The sequence below is a fragment of the Gekko japonicus genome, unplaced genomic scaffold, assembly GCF_001447785.1.
Source record: "Gekko japonicus isolate JY-2015 unplaced genomic scaffold, Gekko_japonicus_V1.1 scaffold499, whole genome shotgun sequence".
Lineage (NCBI taxonomy): Eukaryota > Metazoa > Chordata > Lepidosauria > Squamata > Gekkonidae > Gekko > Gekko japonicus.
This window is the reverse complement of record NW_015167069.1, coordinates 1,745,382-1,767,495: the sequence shown is the minus strand read 5'-3', so window position 1 is coordinate 1,767,495 and position 22,114 is coordinate 1,745,382. Positions and strand designations below refer to the sequence as shown.

At 45.7% G+C, this 22,114-nt stretch overlaps 1 protein-coding gene across 1 annotated transcript in view; it reads left to right on the top strand.

Annotated features, from left to right (window-relative positions):
• Positions 1-22,114, top strand: part of LRRTM4 (leucine rich repeat transmembrane neuronal 4) — a 648,356-nt gene that overhangs the window by 125,194 nt on the left and 501,048 nt on the right. The gene's annotated exons all lie outside the window — the stretch shown is intronic.

Below are 22,114 nucleotides of genomic sequence, written 5' to 3'. Positions count from 1 at the left end.
ACAGGAGCACTGCACTTCCCAGCTGTTGGGGTGTGATCGCGCCCGGAAAATCCACGGGACTTCCGTGCCTCTCCCACGGCAACTTTGCTGTGTGACCGGGGCCCAGGTTGTTCTGGGTGCAAACCATGAGAATAGGATCATGGAATATGGTACTCACCAAAAGTGGTCATCATCCATGTTGTTAAGCTAATTTAAGCTAATTCACTGAAGTAGTTTGTCAGTTTTCTGAGATTCTTCATTGAACAGGTTTAGGGTCCCTTGGGAAGGTATTATTGACCCCTGCAGTTTCTTCAAACCACCAGATGAAATAATACAAAGTTCCACTAATGTTAAGCCCTTCATTGGGGACATGAAGCCACTGTTCCTTGAGTCATTACTCTGGCCTCAGCAACAGCAACTGAGCCATCATAGTCTTAAGAAAGCATAATCAAAACTCATTTTTTTAAAAAATGAGAGTGCTATGGGATCCAGTCCACCACATCATGAAAACTTTAGTGTTTGTTGTAGTAACCATCTTTTTATTTTACTATTTTACTGTTCCCGGACAAGTGACTTTGCTGCATCATCTTGGGAGCACAAGAAGCCAGGGGAGATTCTAATGTGTGACCTCCACCCCACCCCCTTTACTGAGTGGGGAAGAAAGGTAGGGAAGAATGACCTTGATCCTATCACAATCTCTCAGCTAAACCTATCTCGGAGGGTTGTTGTGAGGATAAATGGGAGAGGGGCATGTACACTGACCTGCCTTCCTTGCAGGAAGGATGGGATAAAAAGACACAAGGACCTGAACATGGGGAAATATATGGAACATATCGAGAGAACCAGTTATTAGCTCACCCATGCTACCTACAAAACATGTGATAGTTGGGTTGGGTCTGGCTGGTGTGAATAGGTGGACAAATCTTTGCCTGGAGGGGGCGTTTGGTAGCTCTCCACAGCTTGCCAAAAATCTTCCCCCGCCCTCCATTTTCAACACTTGCAAGGTTCTAAGGTGAAGCCATTAGCAGTGACAACATCTGAGAATCTGGGCTGTGAAAGATCTGTAGGGATGCATCCTTTGTATTGCTGCTCATTAGGAAAGCCAACTTGAATCCTCACTTCACCCTCAGATCTGTACTGCAGCAAGCTTTAGGAGTTGCCTTTCTTTTTAGTGTGGGTGAGCTGGAAGCATGGCTAGAGAGCAAATGAACAGGCTGTCTGGAGGGCTGTTGAACATCAATCTGTGTTGCTCTGTTTTCATGGCAGAGCTATCATTTTTCTTTTTGGATCGAGGACTACGGGGACTTGACTTGCTGTGCCCTTCCCAGTTGGTTTCAGTCTTTCCTCATACTCTGTCCCTTGGCTTCACTGCAGAGCTTTCCTATAGGAGGGGGACCTAAATGTCAGAAAGTGGGGTTGTGTGATTAAGATCTGGAGGCAGACATTCTTCATTTTGAGTAAGCTGCTTAGGCTGCAGCTGCTGGCAATCGCCATATCCATGTGTTAGACAGGTAAATGGCAGTAGGCTGAATCCCCTTCAGGCAACTGGTTTTCTCGAAGGGACTTTGCCACTCTAGAACTGCAACATATCAATGAACCGGAGAGGCTAGACATTTCAGATCTGCCCCCTGGATTTCATTTATTTATTTATTTTATTTATTCTTGGGATTTATATCCCGCCCTACCCATACGGCCCAGGGCAGCTAACAGCGGCCAAGCCGAAACAAAACATAAAATACATTAAAACTTGGAAAATAAATTTTCAAAAAACAAAAACAAAAAAAACTTCAATAAATACAAGCTAAAATGGTGCTCTACAGTACATGATAAGGTTCATTTAAAGTTCATTTTAAAATCCAAGCTGGTCGATGACTCTCATTGGCGGCCGATGGAATAAATGCCGGAGCGCCGGGATGATGTTCCTCCTCAGGCAACATTTTATCCCCATCCAAGGCCAGGCAGGTGGTAAGTCCGCCACAATGATGGTATAGTGGCGGCGGCGGCTCCTACTCGAAAGCCTGGCAGAAGAGCTCCGTCTTACAGGCCCTGCGGAACTGCACTAGGTCCCGCAGGGCCCTGATCTCCACCGGGAGCTCGTTCCACCAGGTAGGAGCCGCCACCGAGAAAGCCCTGGCCTTGGTTAGGGCAAACTTGATGTCCCGGGGGCCTGGAACCTCAAGGAGGTCCAGACTCCCAGATCGCAGCGCTCTTGGGGGAACATGCGGGAAGAGGCGGTCCCTCAGGTAGACTGGACCCTGGCCATTCAGGGCTTTAAAGGTGAGAACCAGTGCTTTGAAACGAATCCGGTATGCTATAGGCAGCCAGTGCAGCGCTTGCAGCACCGGCCAGATGTGGTCCCTCCTCGAGACCCATCAACAGCTTAGCTGCAGCATTCTGCACCAGCTGCAGCTTCCGGATTTGCAACAAAGGCAGCCCCAAGTAGAGAGCGTTACAGTAATCCAGCCTCAAGGTGACCGTCGCGTGGATCACAGTGGCCAAGTCCTCGCGGCTGAGATAGGGGACCAACTGCCGGGCCAGCCGAAGATGGGGAGTAGGTGTTTGAATCGGTATTCTATCGAGAAATTGTTGTTGAATCCATGTTTGAAAGAAGGACAGCAGTGTTCAGAGCCAAACAACATTACATAAACTTATGATCAAGCCACTAGTCCTCTCCATTATATGTTAGAGGTCTATGTCAAGGAATGGTGAGTGTAATAGAGAGGGGGAGGAACCAGAGATGGTGGTCAAGAAAGTGCACAAAAGAGAATATTGACATGAAGGTACTGTATGTATACTGTGAAATTTATTGAATCAGGCACACCTGGTGGCTTTGAAATGCAGAAATCAAGACTGAGTTTCATATGCATTCATGGTGGTGCACCAAAGTGGTTGGACTGCTGTAGGGTTGTTGGGTTTCTTGTATGTTTAGCAGGTCTGGTAATAAAGTTTGTGTATCATATTCCTGTTCCAAGGCATTGCTTAATTTCTCCAAGGTATACTTTAGTCTCCAAACTGCAGTAGCTTCCTTTTGAAGTAGCATAGTTGAAACACTCTGATGATATTGGAATTGTAAGTTTATTATAAGTCTTCCAAAGTCAGCTTGGGATCAGACTTTTGCTACAACATGGCAGGTGTTATTATATGGTATTGTAGTGCACTAGCCTTGTATGTGGGGGGGGGGCAGAACTTCACTAACATGCCCTGTCCTTGATGACTGCAGGGTGTCAGTTCTTAGCCATTCTAAACAAAGAATTTGCATGCACAATTATACAAATGATCTGGGATATTTTGTGATTATTGCACACAGAGAGCCTACCCATGTACATGCACAGCCTTGGTTCCTACATTCAGCTGAAAAGACAGGGGTCAGGAGGATGTGGCCATTGGCCACAAACACGTCCTCCTGTCCACATGTTGATAGCAACAGGACTATTACCTTTTGGTTTTCATAGATGAAGGAGCCATATACATGCTTCAAAAGGATCAAGACCCAATTAAAATTGGTCAAGGATCCTAAAATAAGACAACAACGCCATTATCTCCCTGACAGAAGGTCAAGATGGAGACTTTGCCACTTTTGAACAAATTGGTCTGTTTTATCCAGTGATTGAACTGATTGATGTCTTGATGCTCTGTGCAGCCTTGACACGGTGCTTCACGATGTAACATCATTTTGGGTGCTTCATGGGGTGCTTCATGGGGTCTCACAATCTAAGTTAAAATATGAGTTTCTGAAGAACAGAAATATCATGATATCATGTATAATTACCCCTTTCCTCATTTGCTACATGATATCACATTGGATTATATAGACCCAAGTGGTCCTGCTTATGGAACAAGTTGTCATGTATGAAAATAGAAGTAGCCATACAAAACATTTATAAATAATGATGTCTTGGCAAAATAAACCATTTATTCCATGTAATATTCATTACCCTTGAAAGCCCTCCCCCTTTTAAATCAAAAATTCAGTAGCACAAAATCTTGGCCATTACTTATATATCTCCTTACGCTGTGGTTTCTTAAGGGGTGTAAGCATCTGTGTATTTACAGCACATGAACATTTCTGCACAATTAAGTGATGCTTTGTTGAGTGGAATTTCCTCCCGAGGAAGTGTGCATAAGGTTTCAGCCTTAACAGGAGCAAGGGAATGAGAAACAGTAGCTGCGGTGAAGGGAGGTCATACCTTCCAGCATTTGACGGCTGAAAGTAGGGATATGTGTGTAACATCCTCATACACGGAATGATTACCCAAGACATCACTGAAGGCTCACCATCTGCTTGTAGGCTGCATACATTCCTTCTGTAATAGTTTGCCCCCCACTGTTTTTAAAAGCCACGAGGGTGTGTTTTTTTTAGAGTTAATTATCTCACAATATGTTGCCAGTATGTTCAAAATATCCCTAAGCAGCTGCAATATGCAAAATGGAAGTCTGAACACTGCAGGGTGCGCTTGTGTTCATGCATAAGTGTACATGTGCACTGCACACCAGATGCACCCCCCCCCAACTCATGTTTATTGCTAGAAACTGCATGAAGGTGGCTTTCCCCCTCTTCTGTCCCTCCTTCTTGAATGGATTATTTTATTCTGGACTCAGGTGCAGGTGCAGTCAGCAACCTTGCCATAGTTTTGTTATAGGAGCTTGTAATGTTAAGCATTTGAAAACAACTGAAGTTGTCTCATACTGAACAATGATGTCGGTCCATCAAGGCAAGTACTGTCCACTTAGACTGGCAGTGGCTCTGCAGGCTTTCTTGCTGGGCTCTTTCACATCATCAGCTACCTGCTCCTTTTATCTGGAGGTGCTGGAGATTGAACCAGGGACCAACTGCATGCTAAGCAGATGCTCTGCCACTGAGCCACAGCCGCTCCCAATATGCCATTGGGCCCATGCTGCTAATTATACATGCTATATAACAAAGCTGCATGTGGATAAGAACCTATTGCTTCAAGTCATATTGAGTAAAGATGGGACCATGTGAGCCACACTGCATTCCAATTTATTCTGGGATTATGCATGCTTACAATCACGGGTCATTTCGTAGAAAAAGAGCTAGGGGAACTCATTAGCATAACTCATTAGCATACGCCACACCCCCTGACATCAGGGGCCCGGCGGTGGACCTGCAAGGCCAGCGGGAGTGCGAGGAAGCCCTGCCAAGGCCCTCCCTGGCCCCAGGCAGGCAGGGGTGGGGAGAGGCGGGGAGGAAGCAACTTCCCCTCCCTCTTCTCCTGCCTCCTCCTGGCTGAATGAGGGCTGGAAGCGGGGTGGCCGGAATCAGGGGGCGGGGCTTCATCATGTGCCCCGCCCCCCTGCACCTCACCCGGAAGAACTGCGTTCCCCCGCGTTCCCCCCCGAAACGACCTCTGCTTACAATACAACCCACAGCAGGGCTTCCCAGCAGCCATCCCTGTTGGACCTGGACCTGGGGCTCCATGCTGAAGAGGGATTGCACTCATGGAAGTGCTCCCAGGTCAGCACCCTTGTGATGGGGCCTTTTTAGCTGCAGCTTCAAGACTGTGGTGTTCCCTTGTTTCTGGAATGGCTGGTTTGGAGGGTGGAGTCTATGGCATTGTACTTGCCTGAGGTCACACCCCTCCTCAAACCGCACCCTCTCCAGGCTCCACCCCTCAAATCTCCATGAATTTCCCAACCTGGAGTTAGCAACCCTATCTCCTTCCCAGCCAAGCATCATCCTGCCATCATCTGCCCCTCTGATGTCAGCTTTCCATCTCCTCCTCCCTCCCTCCGGGAGATCAGTTATAATTCTGAGTGATTTCCACCCCTCCCCTGAGATTGGCAACAGTGGTTCCCCAGGAGGGAATGGCTGGTTGGGAAGGTGGACTCTATGGCATTGTACTTGTCTGAGGTCCCACCCCTCTTCAAACCTCACCCTCTCCGGGCTCTGTCCCTCAAATCTCCAGGAATATCCCAGCTGGTGTTGGAAACCCTATCTCCTTCACAGCCAATCATCAACCTCCCTTTATTTCCCCCTCACTCTTTAGCTTTCCATTTTCCCCACACACACACACCTGCAACACCTTCTGTGCTCTGAAGCCCTGACTGCCACAGAGTCCACCATTTTCTCCAGGGGAACTGATCTCTGCCATCTGGAGAGCAGTTGTAATTCTGAGTGATCTCCAGCCCTCATCTGGAGATTGGCAACAATGGTTTCCCAGGAGGAAAAGTAGTCTTTCTCTGCAATAGGGACCAAAGCAGCTTACATCAGTCACCTTTCCCCCTTTTGACTTGCAAAAGAACCCTGTGAGATAGGTAAGGCTGAAAGTTTGTGACTGGTCCAAAATCACCCACTCAGCCACTCTACAGCAAGAACCTGTATCTAGCAGACTCTGATCTGAATCACTGACTGCTACACCTAGGGCAGCCAACCTCCAGGTGGAGCCTGGGAAACTTCCATTTATTCCCCAGTCCAGCCGGCTGTGGAGTGGCTGAATGTCTGCTGCTCCCAGGGATGAAGACTGCCTTGGGACAGTCCCTGTTTTCCCGCACTTTTTGGACTTGGGGCAGCTGGGAACTGTAGGCCAGCAGATGAGGAAGCCCTATTCAACACTGCATATCCCTGCAGGCCCCTCTCTGGAACTACAGCTCAATTAAACCTGATGGGGGAACATTTTAAACAAAGAACCACAGCCTTCTGCAAGGCTCTCCCGAGGGCTGAAGAATGGTTGGCAGGCAAACGGCCATGGCTGCTCCTCCACTCATCTTCTCCTGATGGCTGAAGAAGGCTGGTCAGGCAAATGGCTGCTTAGCTGCTGAGGTAAACTGTTCAGATTAGAGTTTTGGCAGGAGCTGGCTCTGTGGGCGGGACTCAGGCACACCTTCTGATGGGCAGTTCAGGCAGCTAACTGATTTTGGCAAACATAGAATGTCCATGCAAATAAGGACAGGATTTGTGATGCTTTTAATTGTGATTCCAGTGGATTTCTTTAGTCTACATTAGGGTTGCCAGGTCCTACCTTGTTGATGGTGGGGAGCTTTGGGGGAGGAGTTCCAGGAGGGGGCGGGGATGTCCCTAACATGATGACCTCATGCATAAGTGATGTAATCATGTTGGGGATGGTACCTTGGAAGGTATGAGCAGTGCCCGCTTGAAATTTTTTTAAATTTTAAATGGTTTTTGGAAGTGGGCACCACGCAAACCTGAACTCTACGTGGTGAATTTGCCGCTTGGAATTCAGGCATGCAGCCAGCAGCCACTCCTCTCCCTCCCCTCCTGCAAGATTTAAAGGGCCCTCCAGCTGACTGGTGGGCCACATGTTCCCGCTGATCAGCTGAAGGGTCCTTGAAATCTCGCAGAAGAGGAGAAAGAGGGGTGACTGCTGGTGGTCACTGTTGCGGGTGGAGCTTCCCTTGCTGGCCAGCTGGCTGGTGGCAGGCAGGAGCCCATGAAATTGGGGGATCTTATGCCCCCACCTGGGGGCTGGCAAGCCTAGTCCACATTCTGATGTGTGTCCTTATTATGTATCTATATGCTTTTAAAATATGCATTTATTCTTTTTATTATTTATTGTATTTTGTCATCTTTCTACAGTTACCTTCTTTGGGTGCTCTTTGAGCTGGAAGCTGGGGCAAAAAGTTCCTAAATAAATAAGAGAACAAGCAAAGCTGATCTACCCTCTTCCAGATGAGTGAATTTCTATCTAAATAATTTTTATCCTATCCTTCCTGCAAGAATTGAATACACGGGCCGGATATCATGGGGGGAGGCGTGGCTAATTGCCCCGACACAGTTTCATCCGCGATTACGTGATCAGATGCGCTGGCGACACACCATGGGTCCTTCCCTTGGCGCCGGCGGGTAAACGAGGGACCGGAGGGGAATGCCGTGCGCCAGTGCGATCACATCACGGGCATCTGGAGGCAGCCCATGGTAAACGTTTACTAGTACCTTGGAGGTACTAGTTTTTTAATGTGCATTGTCGGCGGTAAGCCATGGGTGCACTCCACTTCCCAGATGTTGGGGTGTGATCGCACCCGGATAATCCGCCCTCCATCTGTGCCTCTCCCGCAGCAACTTTGCCATGTGACCGGGGCCATAGCTGTCCTCAAAAGACTCCTGCGAAGTAAATTGAGATTTGAGTATGTGACTACCCCAGCATCACCCAGTGGGTTTTATGGATAAGTAGGCACTTGGACTTGGATCTCTCAGGTGCTGGCCCAGCATGAGAAGCAATTCACCTCATTGGCTCTCAGTATGAGGATTGTGCCCATTATGATTTGATGTTTTAATGGAATCGGTTGTCCAGGGAGGCAAGGCATTTATTTAGTTCAATCAGGGGTTCCCAGCCTTTTTGAGTAGGGTTGCCAGGACTGCACTGGCCACCAGCGGGGGATGAGGAGCATAGGGTTGCCAGATCCAAGTTGGGAAACTCCTGGAGATTTGGGGTTGGAACCTGGGGAGGACAGGGACCTCAGTGGGGTACAATGCCATAGAGTCCACCCTCCAAAGCATCCATTTTATCCAGGGCAACTCATCTCTGTAGTCTGGAGATGAGCTGTAATTTCGGGGGATCCCCAGGTTCTAACCAGTGTTCCCTCTAAGCTGAGTTAGTGTGAGTTAGCTCACAATTTTTTTAGCCTCCAGCTCACATATTTTTGTCTTAGCTCAGGAAGGATGGCTCCAGAGCAAACTATATTATGCAGTAGGCAAATCATTCACTCACAACTTTAATGCAAGTAGCTCACAAAATAGAATTTTTTCTCACAAGACTCCACAGCTTAGAGGGAGCATTATTTCTAACTGGAGGCTGGCATCCCAGTTTTTGAGCCCGTGGGCACCTTGGGAATTTTGACACAGGCTGGTGAGCAAAGACGCAAAATGGCTGCCACAAAATGGCTGCTACAGGAGGTGGTGCCAAACACAAAATGGTTTCTGAAATGGCTGCTTCACAAGGTGGGGCCATCCACAAAATGGCTGCTGCAAGCATGCAGTGAAGATCTTTATGCTGTAGTGGCAGGGTTTTTTTTTTTCTTTTTAACCAAAGCAAGGTTTTTTAAAAATGTGCTTCACCAACCAAACCAATCAGAAGCCTTGCTAGGCGAAAACCCCATAACACCATACCCAGTTTCTAAAAATACTTGGTGAGCACCAGAGAAGATGTCAGTGGATGCCATGGCACCCATGGATACCATGTTAGGTACCCTTTTGTTAGATATTTATATCCTGCTTTTATATTTCCAGAGGGGCCTAAAGCCCCTTACAACATCATTCTCCTCTCCTCCATTTCAGCCTTACAACAAAAACCCAGTGAGGTTGGTTAGGCTGTGAAACAGTGTGTGGCTAAAGGTCACACAGTGAACTTCCATAGCAAAGTGGGAATTTGAATATAGGCCTCCTGATGAGCAATGATGCATTGGGTACTATGCAGGAATAAGTTCTTCTGTTAATGTTTACGATGCCAAAATATTCAGTGTATTCCGAGAAGCAAAATGCTTGAAGTGAAGGCTGCAGCCTGAATTACATGTGATAATTTCTGGGGGGGAAACAACTTGCATTAGACAAAAAGGTGTCTGAGAAATGAAACAATACGCTTGAATTATATGATTGTGAATCAAAAGGAGTGTAAACTTCTCTGTAATTAGATGTGTTATCATTACAGAAGGGAAGCAGACATTTGTTGACCTCATTGTCATAAATAAAAAGCTCCCCCCCCCAAAAAAAAAGAAATTTAAACCCATTGGCTTGCTTGCATGATGACTAGGGATGCTACTGAATTTTGAAGCCTCACCATGAATCAATTTTTTTTCTTGCTTTTCTCTTCTGTGCAATAAAAACAGGGAGCGTTTTATGCCATTTTCTATTTCCTCACACTGATTTTCACACCATTAAATTTACACATTCTCAACCTTATCTTTGCATAATACTGTGGTATGTACTGTGTACATGGTGTAAACTGTAGTACTGCAGTACTACATATTTCATAATATATAATATATTTCAGTACTACATTATTCATAATAAGGTTTATTGTTTATTGCTGGGCTTATGGGCTTTCTTCCCACTTCCTTGTATGCATTGAGCTAAGATTGAAGACATCCATTCTAACTATGGTTTGTTATGATGTCCACATTCAGGTACTGCAATAAATTGGGTTTTGTTTCTTGCCCACAAGTTGGATTCTAAACCATGGTTTATTTTTGAATTAGTACCCTGGTTTGTGGGCAAAACAACTCCAAACAAACCATAATTTGTTTCAGTGCCTGAATTAAGAACATGACTTTAACATAACAGTGCCCTTCTGAAACAGCCCTGTGGTCCAGCATCTTGTTTCACACAGTTGCAAATGAGTTGCTCTGGGAGCGCCAAAAAGGGCACAGACCAAGGCCTCCCCAAGCTGTTGCCTCCTAGTACCGATATGCAGAGGTTTACTGCCCCCTTTTAGTCCTTGTAGCTAGTAACCACTGATGGAACTATCATCCATGAATTTCTCGAATCCTCTTTTAAAGCCATCTACACTAGTGGACAACACTACAACAGTGAATTCCACAACTTAATTACTCATCAAGTGAAAAAAAAAAAGCCTTTTGTCAGTCCTGAATCTATGTTTCATCAGTTTCATTGGGTGCCCCTGAATTCGAGTATTATGGCAGAAGGAATACATATATATACATATATACACTTTTTCTACCCCATGTCCAATTTTATATAGTCTCTATCATGTCTCCCCTTAGTATTTTTACATTTTTCTTTTTTATATATAAATTACAAGAGGGGGACCCTGTCTGCCGGCGACTCCGAGAAGGAGGAGGCGGTGGCGGCGGCGAGGCCGGTCCTTCCCCCCACACACCTGGCCGGCTCCGAGGAGGAGGCAGCGGCAAGGCCGGTCCTACGCCTGCCTGCCCGCCGGCTCCGAGGAGGCGGTGGTGGCGGCGCGGTGGCGAGTCCAGCTACAGAGTGTTCCCTGCGCATGCGCAGGGGACACTCTGTCACTTTCAGGGGGATTTAAACATCCCCCCCAAATTTTTTTTCAAATTTTTAAAATTTTTGTGCACACGTGGGGACTGGCCCACGTGTGCACAAACCTCCCCCCGGCCCCCCAGCTGCCCCCGGAGCGCTGATTTAGCGATCCGCACTCCGGGGGCAACTTCGCTATTAGATATATAGATAACACATCTTTTTCTAAACTGAAAAGCCCCAGACTATTTATCCTTTCTTCATAGGAAACATGCTGCTACCCCTTAATTGTCTTGGGCCCATTCTGCCCATTCTGCATCTAGCATCCGCTTCTTTTTTTTACCAAAACCACAGTGGAACAGAAAAAAGATGCGGCTCCAAACCACATTCCAATAGCCTGGGCCAACTCCATACTGACGGCAGAGTCACCCCTGAATGGCCATAAAACAGCCATAAATCTATGCAAACAGTACCATAAAACCGAGAGATCAGAGGAAGTGAAACCAGAATGTAGTCTGGATACTGCCATAAAATCCGACAATCAATCAAAGTGAATATGGCATGGAATGTAGAGGGGAATTTCTGTTCCAATGTGGGTTTGGTAAAACAGCGGAGCAAATGCTAGATGCAGAATGGGCCTTGGTTGCCCTCTTCTGTTATCTTCCTTCTCTGTGGTGTTGCAGTGGCAGCTGTGGGGGGAGGTGATCTCTGCCTCATTGTCTCCTCACTTCCCCCCACCCCACCCCCAATGTATAGAAGACTGTTGTATTTGTGTTCTAGCTGATAGGGTTGCTGAGACATGGAGTTCTCCCAGGGAGAGCTGACCAATTACGAGCATCCTGGGAGAACTGTGATTGCCAGCAGTCCAAGCTTCTGGAATGCCAACATAGCAACATTCCAGTTTCTGACAAAAGGGCCAAGGAGAAAAAGTGAAAGATGGATCAATTTCCCTCCCTTCCACCAAAATAAGAGAGAACAAGGAGAAAAGAAGAGGAACAGACTCTTCCCCTCCTCTGTTCCTCTTCTAGGAATGCTGAAGTACATTAAAGATGATGATAATGATAACAACGACAACAACAACAACAACGATGATGATGATAATAATATTATTAATAATAATCGGCATTGATTTGTGGGCTCACCCACAACATCAGTTACATAAATTCACCAACAAGCAGCTATATAAGCAGCTTGCTTAAATTTAGCCCCCTTAGTCATCTTTTTGCCACACCTCCTTTTCCCCCTCTTTTGTGTTCCTGTAATCTTTTCTGCATAGATTTATTTTTAGAAGAACTTGCTGCATTCGAGATCCAACCCATCAACACAGCCTAAAATAGTGACTTCTTACGATTAATTCATGGTTCTATTTTACCCTCTCTGCATCAAAACAACTTCCCAAGAAAATTATAGTGCTTGGCTTCTCTGTATCTCATTCAACCTATTGATATTTAGGTTTGCCCTCAGGGATGCTAGAGGCCCTTGGATTAGGCTTGGGCTAGTTTCTTTTTTTCTAAGAGAGGCCCTAGGCCTGTAATAAGAGCACAACTGGAGGAAATTCAATAAGTATAGCATTATGTTCTTTGCATAGGGTCTATCTTAGTTATTTTGGTGACTGAAAGGAATACCCTCCAATTTTTCACATTTTGTTATAAACAGAGATTTGGATCTAGCCAGCTTTTCTGTTGGTCAAAAAGGAAGGAGGCATCATTTCTGGCTAAGGTGGCCAGGTTTTTTCCAGCCACTCGCAGGAAGTGGGGTAGAGGGTAGGGAAACTCCTCAAGTTGGGAAATTCCTAAAGATTTGGGGGTCAGGGAGCTTAGGGAGGACAGGGACTTTCAGACACACTGATCTCTGTAGTCTGGAGATGGGCTGTAATTCTGGGAGATCCTCAGGTCCCACCTGGAGGCTGGCATCCCTAACTTTGGCCTCAAGGCTATGCTGAGAACCAGGAGATTTGTGGGAACAAAAGCCACATGGGGTGGAGGCTGTAGTATGGAAATGACTTGGGTAAAAAGGCTGGTAGGACCCAGAGTACCATCTGTTCTCTTGCCAAAGGTCACTTTGTGAGCCCTACTTTGAAAGGAATTGCACATTGCAGGAAGGTTTCTGCTGACCTCAGTTGCCAACCTCCAGGTGGTAGCTGGAGTCCTCCTGGGATTACAACTGATCTCCAGATTATGGAGTTCCGTTCACCTGGTAAAAATGGCCACTTTGGAAGGTGGACTCTATGGCACCCCATTGAAGTCCCTCCCCTCCCCAAATCCCATGGTCCTGAGGCTCCACCCCCAAAATCTCCTGGTATTTCCCAACCTGGAGCTGGCAAACCACTGTGGCTCTTTAACTGCATCTTGTTTCTAATGAATTTACTGATCAGTACACATATACCTTTTTATTTATTCATAGTGCCCCTTTCTTGCTGAGACTCTAGGTAGATTAAGTAAAGGTTTTAAAGGTAAAGGTTTCCCTTGCTTGAAAGCTAGTCAAATCTGAGGTTGGGGGGGCGATGCTCATCTCTGTTTCCAAGCCGAAGAGCCAGCACTGTCTGAAGACATTTCCATGGTCATGTGGCTGGCATGACTAAATGCCAAGGCACACAGAATGCTGTTACCTTCCCACCGAAGCGGTACCTATTTATCTACTTGCAGTTTCTTGCTTTCGAACTGCTAGGTTGGCAGGAGCTGGGGCCAGAGACAGGAGCTCACTCTGTCACGCGGCACTAGGGTCTCAAACTGCTGAACTACAGACATTCTGGTCCACAGCTCAGCGTCTTAACCATATAATGAATGCAGTCAAACTGGATGGAAGATTAGAGGGAATGGGGATGTTCAGCTTGATAGACTCCTCTTGGAACTTCAGTGTCTGAAAACATGCCCCAAATGGGATTACTGAAGCAGACCAGAGGTCATTTCGGGGGGGGGGAACGCGGGGGAACACAGTTCCCCCGGGTGAGATGCAGGGGGCGGGGCACATGACGAAGCCCCGCCCCCTGCTTCCGGCCACCCCGCTTCTGGCCCTCATTCAGCCAGGAGGAGGCAGGAGAAGAGGGAGGGTAAGTTGCTTCCTCCCCGCCTCTCCCCACCCCTGCCTGCCTGGGGCCAGGGAGGGCCTTGACGGGGCTTCCTCGCACTCCCGCCGGCCTTGCAGGTCCACCGCCGGGCCCCTGATGTCAGGGGGTGTGGCATATGCTAATGAGTTATGCTAATGAGTTTCCCTAGCTCTTTTTCTACGAAATGACCCCTGAAGCAGACTATTGGTTTATCATCCTCAGTACTGTCTATTCTAAGTGGCAGTGACTCTCCAATGCTTCAGGTCTTTTCACATCACTTATTAACTGACACTTTCATTGGAGATGGCTAGGACAGAACTTGGGAACTTCAGCATGCAAAGCAAATGCTCTGCCGTGGAGCCACAGCCCTTCCTGATGGCTTGAAGGTCTCCTACCCTTGGTCTTTCTGGGCTAACTCATGGCTGATACATTCTTTGGGTTGATGATCCTATATAATAACCTGACAGTCCCCATGCTTGAGAGCCTTGCTTTTTTACACTACTGATAACTGCATCTTGTAGGACAACTATACTTTCCTAGGGCATCTTTAACCTAAAACCCTAAAACAGAATTACCTTCTTGGCTTTTTAAAACAGCCCAGGGAAGGAAAATAAATGAACAAAATAAGTGGAGCAGATCTTTCAGCAATGGGAAGTGGTGGCAGTAGGGTTGCCAAGTCGATCTTCGCTGGGAGTGGGGGGCTCCTGGCTGGTGTCTGGTGTGTGTGCGCGCGCGAAGCGTGTGCGCACCGCATGCACATTACCCCGAATTGATGTAACGACGCCAGGCATGCTGGGGGTGGGCCATGGCCATACAAGGGAAAACCATAGAGTTTTCCCTCGGATGGTCGTGGCCCCGCCCCCAGTGCGCCCGGCATGGTTGCATCACTTCCAGGTGACGTGCACGTCGGGGAGGAGTTCCCCCTGGGGCCCGATCCGGCACTGCCGGGGAACGGGCCTCTGGGGTGGAGGTTTCCCCACCCCCCGGGGGACTTGGGAAGCCTAGGTGGCAGGAAGGGTGGTGGTGATCACCACAGTGGTGAAAGTGCCCCTGCTAGGTGGCCTTCAATAAGCCACTTCTTCTCAGCCACACCTACCTCACAAAGGTGATGTGGGGATAAAATGAGGAATGGAAAACCATGTATACTCCTTGGATAAAGGGGATTAAAATATACTGTGAGAATTGGGCTGCTACAATACCATGATAGTTGTGGGACCGCCTCTCCCCATATGAGCCCCGGAGAGCTTTACGTTCTTCCAATCAGCACTGCCTGGTGATCTCCAACCCGAGGGATATCCGGTTAGCCTCAAGTAGGGCAAGGGCTTGGTAGAACATGCTCCCACCCAAGATCAAGGCCCTGTGGTACCTATTACAGTTCCACAGGGCCTGCAAAGCAGAGCTGTTCCACCAGCCTTTTGGTTTCTGGCCTTCCCTGTTCATGGCCCCTCCCAGTGCCCTGCTGCTTAGATAACATTACTTGGGCACTAGAGCGTTCTGTTCGCCTGACATGAGGGAAGGGTCCTTTCTGTTATTGCTTATTGTTTCATATGTTGTTTTATCAGTTTTATCAGTTTTATTGTCTTATGAATCTTGTGTTGTAAGCCGCCCTGAGCCCACTCATGAGATAGGGTGGAGTATAAATTAAATAAATAAATAAAAAGAAGAAGAAGATCATTTTTGTGTTTTCTCTGTGAAATAAAATGTTTGATTTCTATCCAGTAGGCTTCCCAAAAATGGGATACAGTTGAGAATGCTTCGATGCCCTCAGATGCATAAACCTCCACTCCTTTACTCCCTTTTCTGAAAACTTTCTTGCTGTCACAAGACAGAGATAATTGTTGTAGCTTTCATTTATTGGGTCATTTAAAAATGTTTTATATATATATATTTTTAGATAACTTATCTTTGCCTCTGTAAGTATTTGGGTTAAGGAAGTTGTTGTCAGTCCTTCACATTTTCCCAGAGCTAAGAGCTAGTGTGATGTAAGGAATGTAGCACTGGATGTGAACTGTGGAAAACTGGAATCCAAAATTCATGGTCCATCCTTGTATATGTTTACTACTTGTATGGCTTTTGTATTTCATGGGATTCAAAAGGGTCCCAGATCCCTACCTGCTGAAACTTACAGTGAAATCATAGGTAGAGTTACTCTAGCCTAAGCTCACTGGAATCAATAGGCTTAAGCTAGAGTAGCTTGCATAGAATTGCAGTCCTAATGAAACAAGTTACCATTTACCCTCTAGCCATACACATAATGATCCTAAGCCAGGATGATCACTCTCTCTCAGCCCAGCCTAACTCACAGAGTTGCTGTGAGGATAAAATGAAGGAAGGGATGTTACCCTGAACCTGTTGGAGAGTAAAGATGGGGTACAACTGTGGTTGATTGATCTGTATGGGTATGGCAGCTTTGCATGAAATCAGGTGCAAAGCAAAATTTGGGCATTCACCTTTTTCGTTTTCCATGCTATCTGAGTTCTTCAAGGTACTTCTGGTGCTTAAGATCAGGTTATGCGGTAGCAGTTTACAAGAAGACACTGCAGAATTGTAGAGATGGCCTTGGTATCCGTACTTAAGACTTAGCCCAAGGAAAAGTGAGTGCCCTGCTAAAGTACTCATGCTGTCGATGAGTGCCTTCCTTCTCTTCCACATATGTCACTCATGTCATGGGCAGTGTGTTAATCCCCCCCCCCCGTCCATTATAGATAGTGCAGGTAGCAATTTTCACCTGGAATTTTCTCCGAATGGGCACTTAGCAAATATAGTAAGCCACCCTGCTTTCCTGCAAAGGAACTTTGAACCAGACAGAATAAACTAGACAGAATGAGAAGATGGGGCCCGTTAATTATCGGGGTCAGGGTTTGTAAAGTGCAGTAGTGGTTTGGAAAAAAGGTAATAATTTCAGGTCTTTCAATATGTGACAGCTGGGGGAAAAAAAGCACCCTTGAATTTCATTAAATGAGTAAGTGAATGGCTAATAGCTTATGCAAGAAGCGGAAGCCTACCTGAGTGTGGGAGTGGGATGCTACATGCAGGCACTCCAACTGTGAATAGTGTTCAATAGAAACATTCTGAAATGTGCATCAAACTTTCTGCTTAACCTTTTAGTTCCAGGTTCAAAATGTACTGTAAATCTTTATATGGATCCTTGTGGTTTGTTTTCTCCTGACTGTGTTTGTGTACTTTCAAGAGTTAAGAATCAAGATTTATCGTCTATGAAAATTGAATAGGAAAAGTGGTTAAAAGGGCATGTGCAGAAGCAGTTTATCAAAATGTCATGAAGAAAATTGAAATGTGATTTCAATAGACTGGATTTCATTTCTACTCTATTCTAAATGAACCCCTCCCATATTGCACCATTTAAATTCTTGAATCAATCTCAAATGCAAATGCAAATTATTAGGGCTCATTTTTTTTTACTGGAAAATTCAATATACAGGTCTACTGGGGGGGGGGGGGGGGGGGAAGGGACCCAAGTGCTTAAACCTGGTTGCAAATTAAGTTAAAGGTGGCTTGGTAACTAGAAGATCCAACCAATATTAAGGCTGCCATTTTTAAATATGGCATCGCCCAACTTCCTTTCATCCTCTTCCCCAACCCCATCGGTTGCATTTGTTAAGAAACACCACTTTGGCCACCATACAGTTTTTGGCTTTGCCTTGTTCTCATCTCATGTGGGCATCAGTTGACTGCTGGCTTGGGGGCAAGGGGTGTGGCCAGCCATGGCTCCCTCACGTCCATGATGCACTACTGAGCTCCCAACATCAAATAGCCCACTAGAGATTTAATCTCCTTCTGGTTTCAAGTGAGAAATAGGGATGCTACTAAATTTTATGAACTTTGTTTTCAGATTTCAAAATCCACATTTCTGTCATTGATTCTTCTGATGGATTTAGAAGACTGAAACTGTGCTTCAGACTGCGCTGCAAGAAACTTGGGCTATGGAGTGTATGGGAGGGGGGAAGAAAGTGAAGTTTTAGAACTTTGCTGTGTCATAATAAAGCAGGTGCATGCAGGCAATTAGCAGCAGGTGCTTTGGATTAGAAAATCAGGGCACTCTTGGGGAGAAAAGGTAAAAAGATAAATGCCATCTACAGAGGAGAAAAAGAGTGCACAATTAAACACATCATACTGGATTCTTCCATTTAAATATGTCATGTGCTGTTCAGAATCCAAATGCAAAGCTTATGCCAGTGGGCTATCACAAGTGTGCCTCTATGTGTAGATGTGTGTGTATGTGTGTGTTCCCCCACACACACACACACCACTTTGCAGCTCTGCTGCTTGGAAACTGCAGTATTTTGGGGACAGATTCTTGTGTTTAATTGCTCTCCAGAAATAGAGCTGGAGTTGTTTGACAGTACTTTGGGAGGAGGAGGAGGGATTTGGAAGGAGATGTGGATTTGGTTGTTTGTTTTGTTTTGTTTATTAGTGCATTTTATATTTGTTAAAAAGAATCCTTCTTTGGTCTTTATAGAGGGGTGGGGAGGGAGGGAGTGAGAGAATATCCTGCTTCCTCCTTTTACCGAAAATGTATCATCAAGGCACAAACAGGAAGAGTTTTCTTATAGAATTATATCTCCCCCACCCCCACCCCCACTGCTATTTGGCCATATTTACATCCACTGTTTTGCTTGAACAGAGCTCTGTTCTTGATCAGTTGCCTTGCTTCAGCAAAAGAAAGTTAGTTGTGCCTTGGTTTGCCACATGTTCCTTGTTTCAAAAAACCCTCTTCCTCCTCCTTCCTGTAGTACACAAATATTCATGGAAAAGAAAGGAGGCACCATAACTGCAAAAAAAGACCTTGAATTGAATACATTGTAAGAATATGCTGTTCTTATAATAAATGTAATGATAATGTTCTTACAATAGGTGCCATTTTCTTACGGTCTCACAAAGCGTTCCGAGCTTTTCCAATAACTGTTGTAGACGGAGCTAATTCTTATTGGAACCAGTGGAACATACTTTTTTCAGTGGCACTTTCAGCCCAATTCAATGTATGCTTACTGGAAACAGGTCATAATAAATCACTTCTCAGCTGAAAACCAGAAAGACATTTTTCAATGTGCATGGAATATCAAATGTGTTACTACCAGGTTTCTCAAATGGGGGAAACAGGTGGTTCTGAATGAACCTGTATCCGGTTTCCAAATCCACAGATGCCCATTGACTTGTCCCTCCGGCCCCAGAATGGGAATGCCAGATTCATGGTATTGAACTAGAGTGTCTTGTCATTTGCCAGTCTGCAGGATTGATTAATTCCTCCCATGCTTTTAGTTTAACCCTTTGTTGGCACATTATGCAATCCCACCCTGTCTCAAAATTCAGCATGGTAGTACTGCTGCACCTCAGTTTTCTTTGCCTGCATGCTACCTGTGCTGACAGATACTGCACCTCATCACCATTTCCCCATGCTGCCTGTCATTAAAGTTACAATGATGCTGTTGTCCAGGACTGAATGGGTCCCTTTGCCAATGTCCTGGAGCCGGTAAGCCTTGAAAGGCTAGATTGGGAAATCTCTCCTGCCCATCCTCAGGTGCCTCGGGGCACCCACCTGCTTCCTTACACATACAGCACAGAAGGTCATACTGTTCCTGCCAAATAGAAGCTAAGCATTCCCTCAATGGACAAGACTTATTTAAAATGCCCCACCGTCCTGTAAAATATAAAACAGGCAAAGGGGGGGGGTCATTTTCAATTTAAGAATAAATCCCTTCTCACCCCAGAGCAACAGCCAACAACAGGGCACAGAGGCTGAGGCATTCCCCTGATGCTGCCTCCTGGCTCTGGGATTCAAAGCCTTAGTGCCTCTGAATGTGGAGGTTCCCCTCAGTCACCTTAGCTAGTAGCCACTGATAGAACTATCCTTTTAAAGCTGTCTATGCCTGTGGCTATCACTATGTCTTCTGGCAGCAAATTCCACACTTTAGTCACTCGTTGAATGAAGTATTTCCTTTTGTTCATCCTGAATCTACTGCCCATCAGCTTCACTGAATGCCCTTAGGGTTGCCAGGTCCTTTTCTTCTGCTGATGGGAGGGGAGACATGGTTACCATAGAGTTTTGCTCAAAATACCAGAGCATCACCGCATGACATCCCTGGTGTGATGACATCACTTCCATGTGATAGCATCACACCAGCGACATCGCACCCAGCCATGGCTGTTGGGGGTGGGGCTCCCCCCCCGCTGGCCAGCTGGCTGATGGCAGGCTGAAGCCCCTGAAACTGGGGGATCCCCCGCTCCCACCCGGGGGCTGGAACCCTAAATGTCCTAGAGTTCTAGTAGCTGCACTGGTTCTGTGGTAGTCCTAATAATACTTGGACACATGCAGATTTTCTCTTGGTGGTAGCAGTGGCATGTTATTCTTCCACTCCACTCAGCAAAGTCTGAAGCCCTCTTTCAACCTAAGGAGCCTTCCTCCAATTTCAGTGGATCAGTGATTCTTTGTCCAGGGAAGAACCACTTAGATTGGGGGAAAGTTGGAGGAACTTCCTGCAGCCTAAAGTCACAGAGTCATGGTGACCCTGCCCTTTATGCTTCGATAGAAGTATGTCATCATGGCTTATTCTCCTATAGATGTGTTTGTGGGAGTGAGCAAAAGAAAAACCAAGTGGACAAAGAAAGCCAACAGAAACATTATGCAAAAGGATAAAGTCAACTCAAAATCGGCTTCCAGGAAAAGACTGGAGTAAAAGTAGTCTGAAAAGAACCGGGGGGGTGTGTGTGCAAAAATGAAAGGCACAAAAAGTCATGCAGAAATCAGGGGATAAACTGAAGCAGTATGCGGCCAGAAATGATGGGAGGGGGGAGATGTGGAAAAACCCTGAATTGATTTTATTCTGTCCAAGATAAACCATAGAGTGTGTATCTGAATGGATATCTATGGCAAGGTATATACATGTAAGCATCCCAACACATGTCAGTCACAAACACTGGTTCTAGGGGAATTTAGGGATGAGCCAAAAAAAAAATCAGTATTTTTTGGGTTCAGGTACCCGGAAGGCATTTAAAGCGACCGTTATCCCATCAACTTTGACTATCCGGTGAACCAAAAAAACCCAAATATTTTTTGGGAATTTTTGGGCTCAACTATTTCAGATAGTCAACAAAATATTCAGATTTATATTCGGCTGAAAGAATAGCTGACAAATAGTGATATGGTATTTTTGGCTATTTTTTTTCTTTTTGGATATAGCCAAATGTGCCCCCCTTAGGGCAGGGATGTCAAACTCATTTATTATGAGGGCCAGATCTGACATGAATGAGAACTTGTCAGGCCAGGCCATGTGTGTCATAAAATGTAACACTAGGTAGTGGCGATATAAACTTTATAAAGGGCACAGACACAAATATTTTTTAAAAAATTAAAATAAAACATGCTTAAAACATTAGCACTCTTGCAATATTTTGTTTACTTAACAGTCTTTGATAATAGACACCTCTTGCTCTGAAATATTGCATTAAAATCTGGAGACATCTGTGCTGTAGCAATCTTGAGTATGCTGTTCAGGTGTTGTTCAAGTGTGTATCTGTAAGTTGCAGACCTACTTTTGATTTATTGACATTCATTACGGAAATCTCATGGTCAATGCTTTGAGCCTAAGACCCAGAGAAAAACATGAAATGGCTGGGCATTGCGAGCTTTTGGACATAAGTTGATTTGTGAGCTGATCAAGAACAAGTGAAGGCAACATGACAGAGACTGAAGGCTATGTGTTTGTCTATAAAACTATAGTCTCCCCCAGAGAAATAACCACAGTGCCTATGAAACAGTGCAAGAATAGAGTAACAACAATGTATAGTGGTCATTATCAGCCTATTATCTGGGAAGTCTATTCAACATCCCCAGTCTACAAAGGAAATGTGCTAGGTGAACTTGGTCTGGACTCTCAGCCTAATCCACCTCACTGGATTGTTGTTATTACTCATCTAAATAGTTCATATTGCTTTCCTACTGAGAAAGACTGGATCATGAGGGCATGAATACAGTGAAAAAAGAGAGGCAAACCCAGTTGCATCCTGGCATTAGGAGCCCAAAAAAACACACACCCCTCTCTCGCAAGGCACACAAAAGCTCATACCTTGAATAAAGGTTTGTTTGACTTAAAGGTGCTCTGTATCTCTCCTGTGTGATTGAGGGAACTGGGCAATGTAAACTCCTGCTCTTTCCC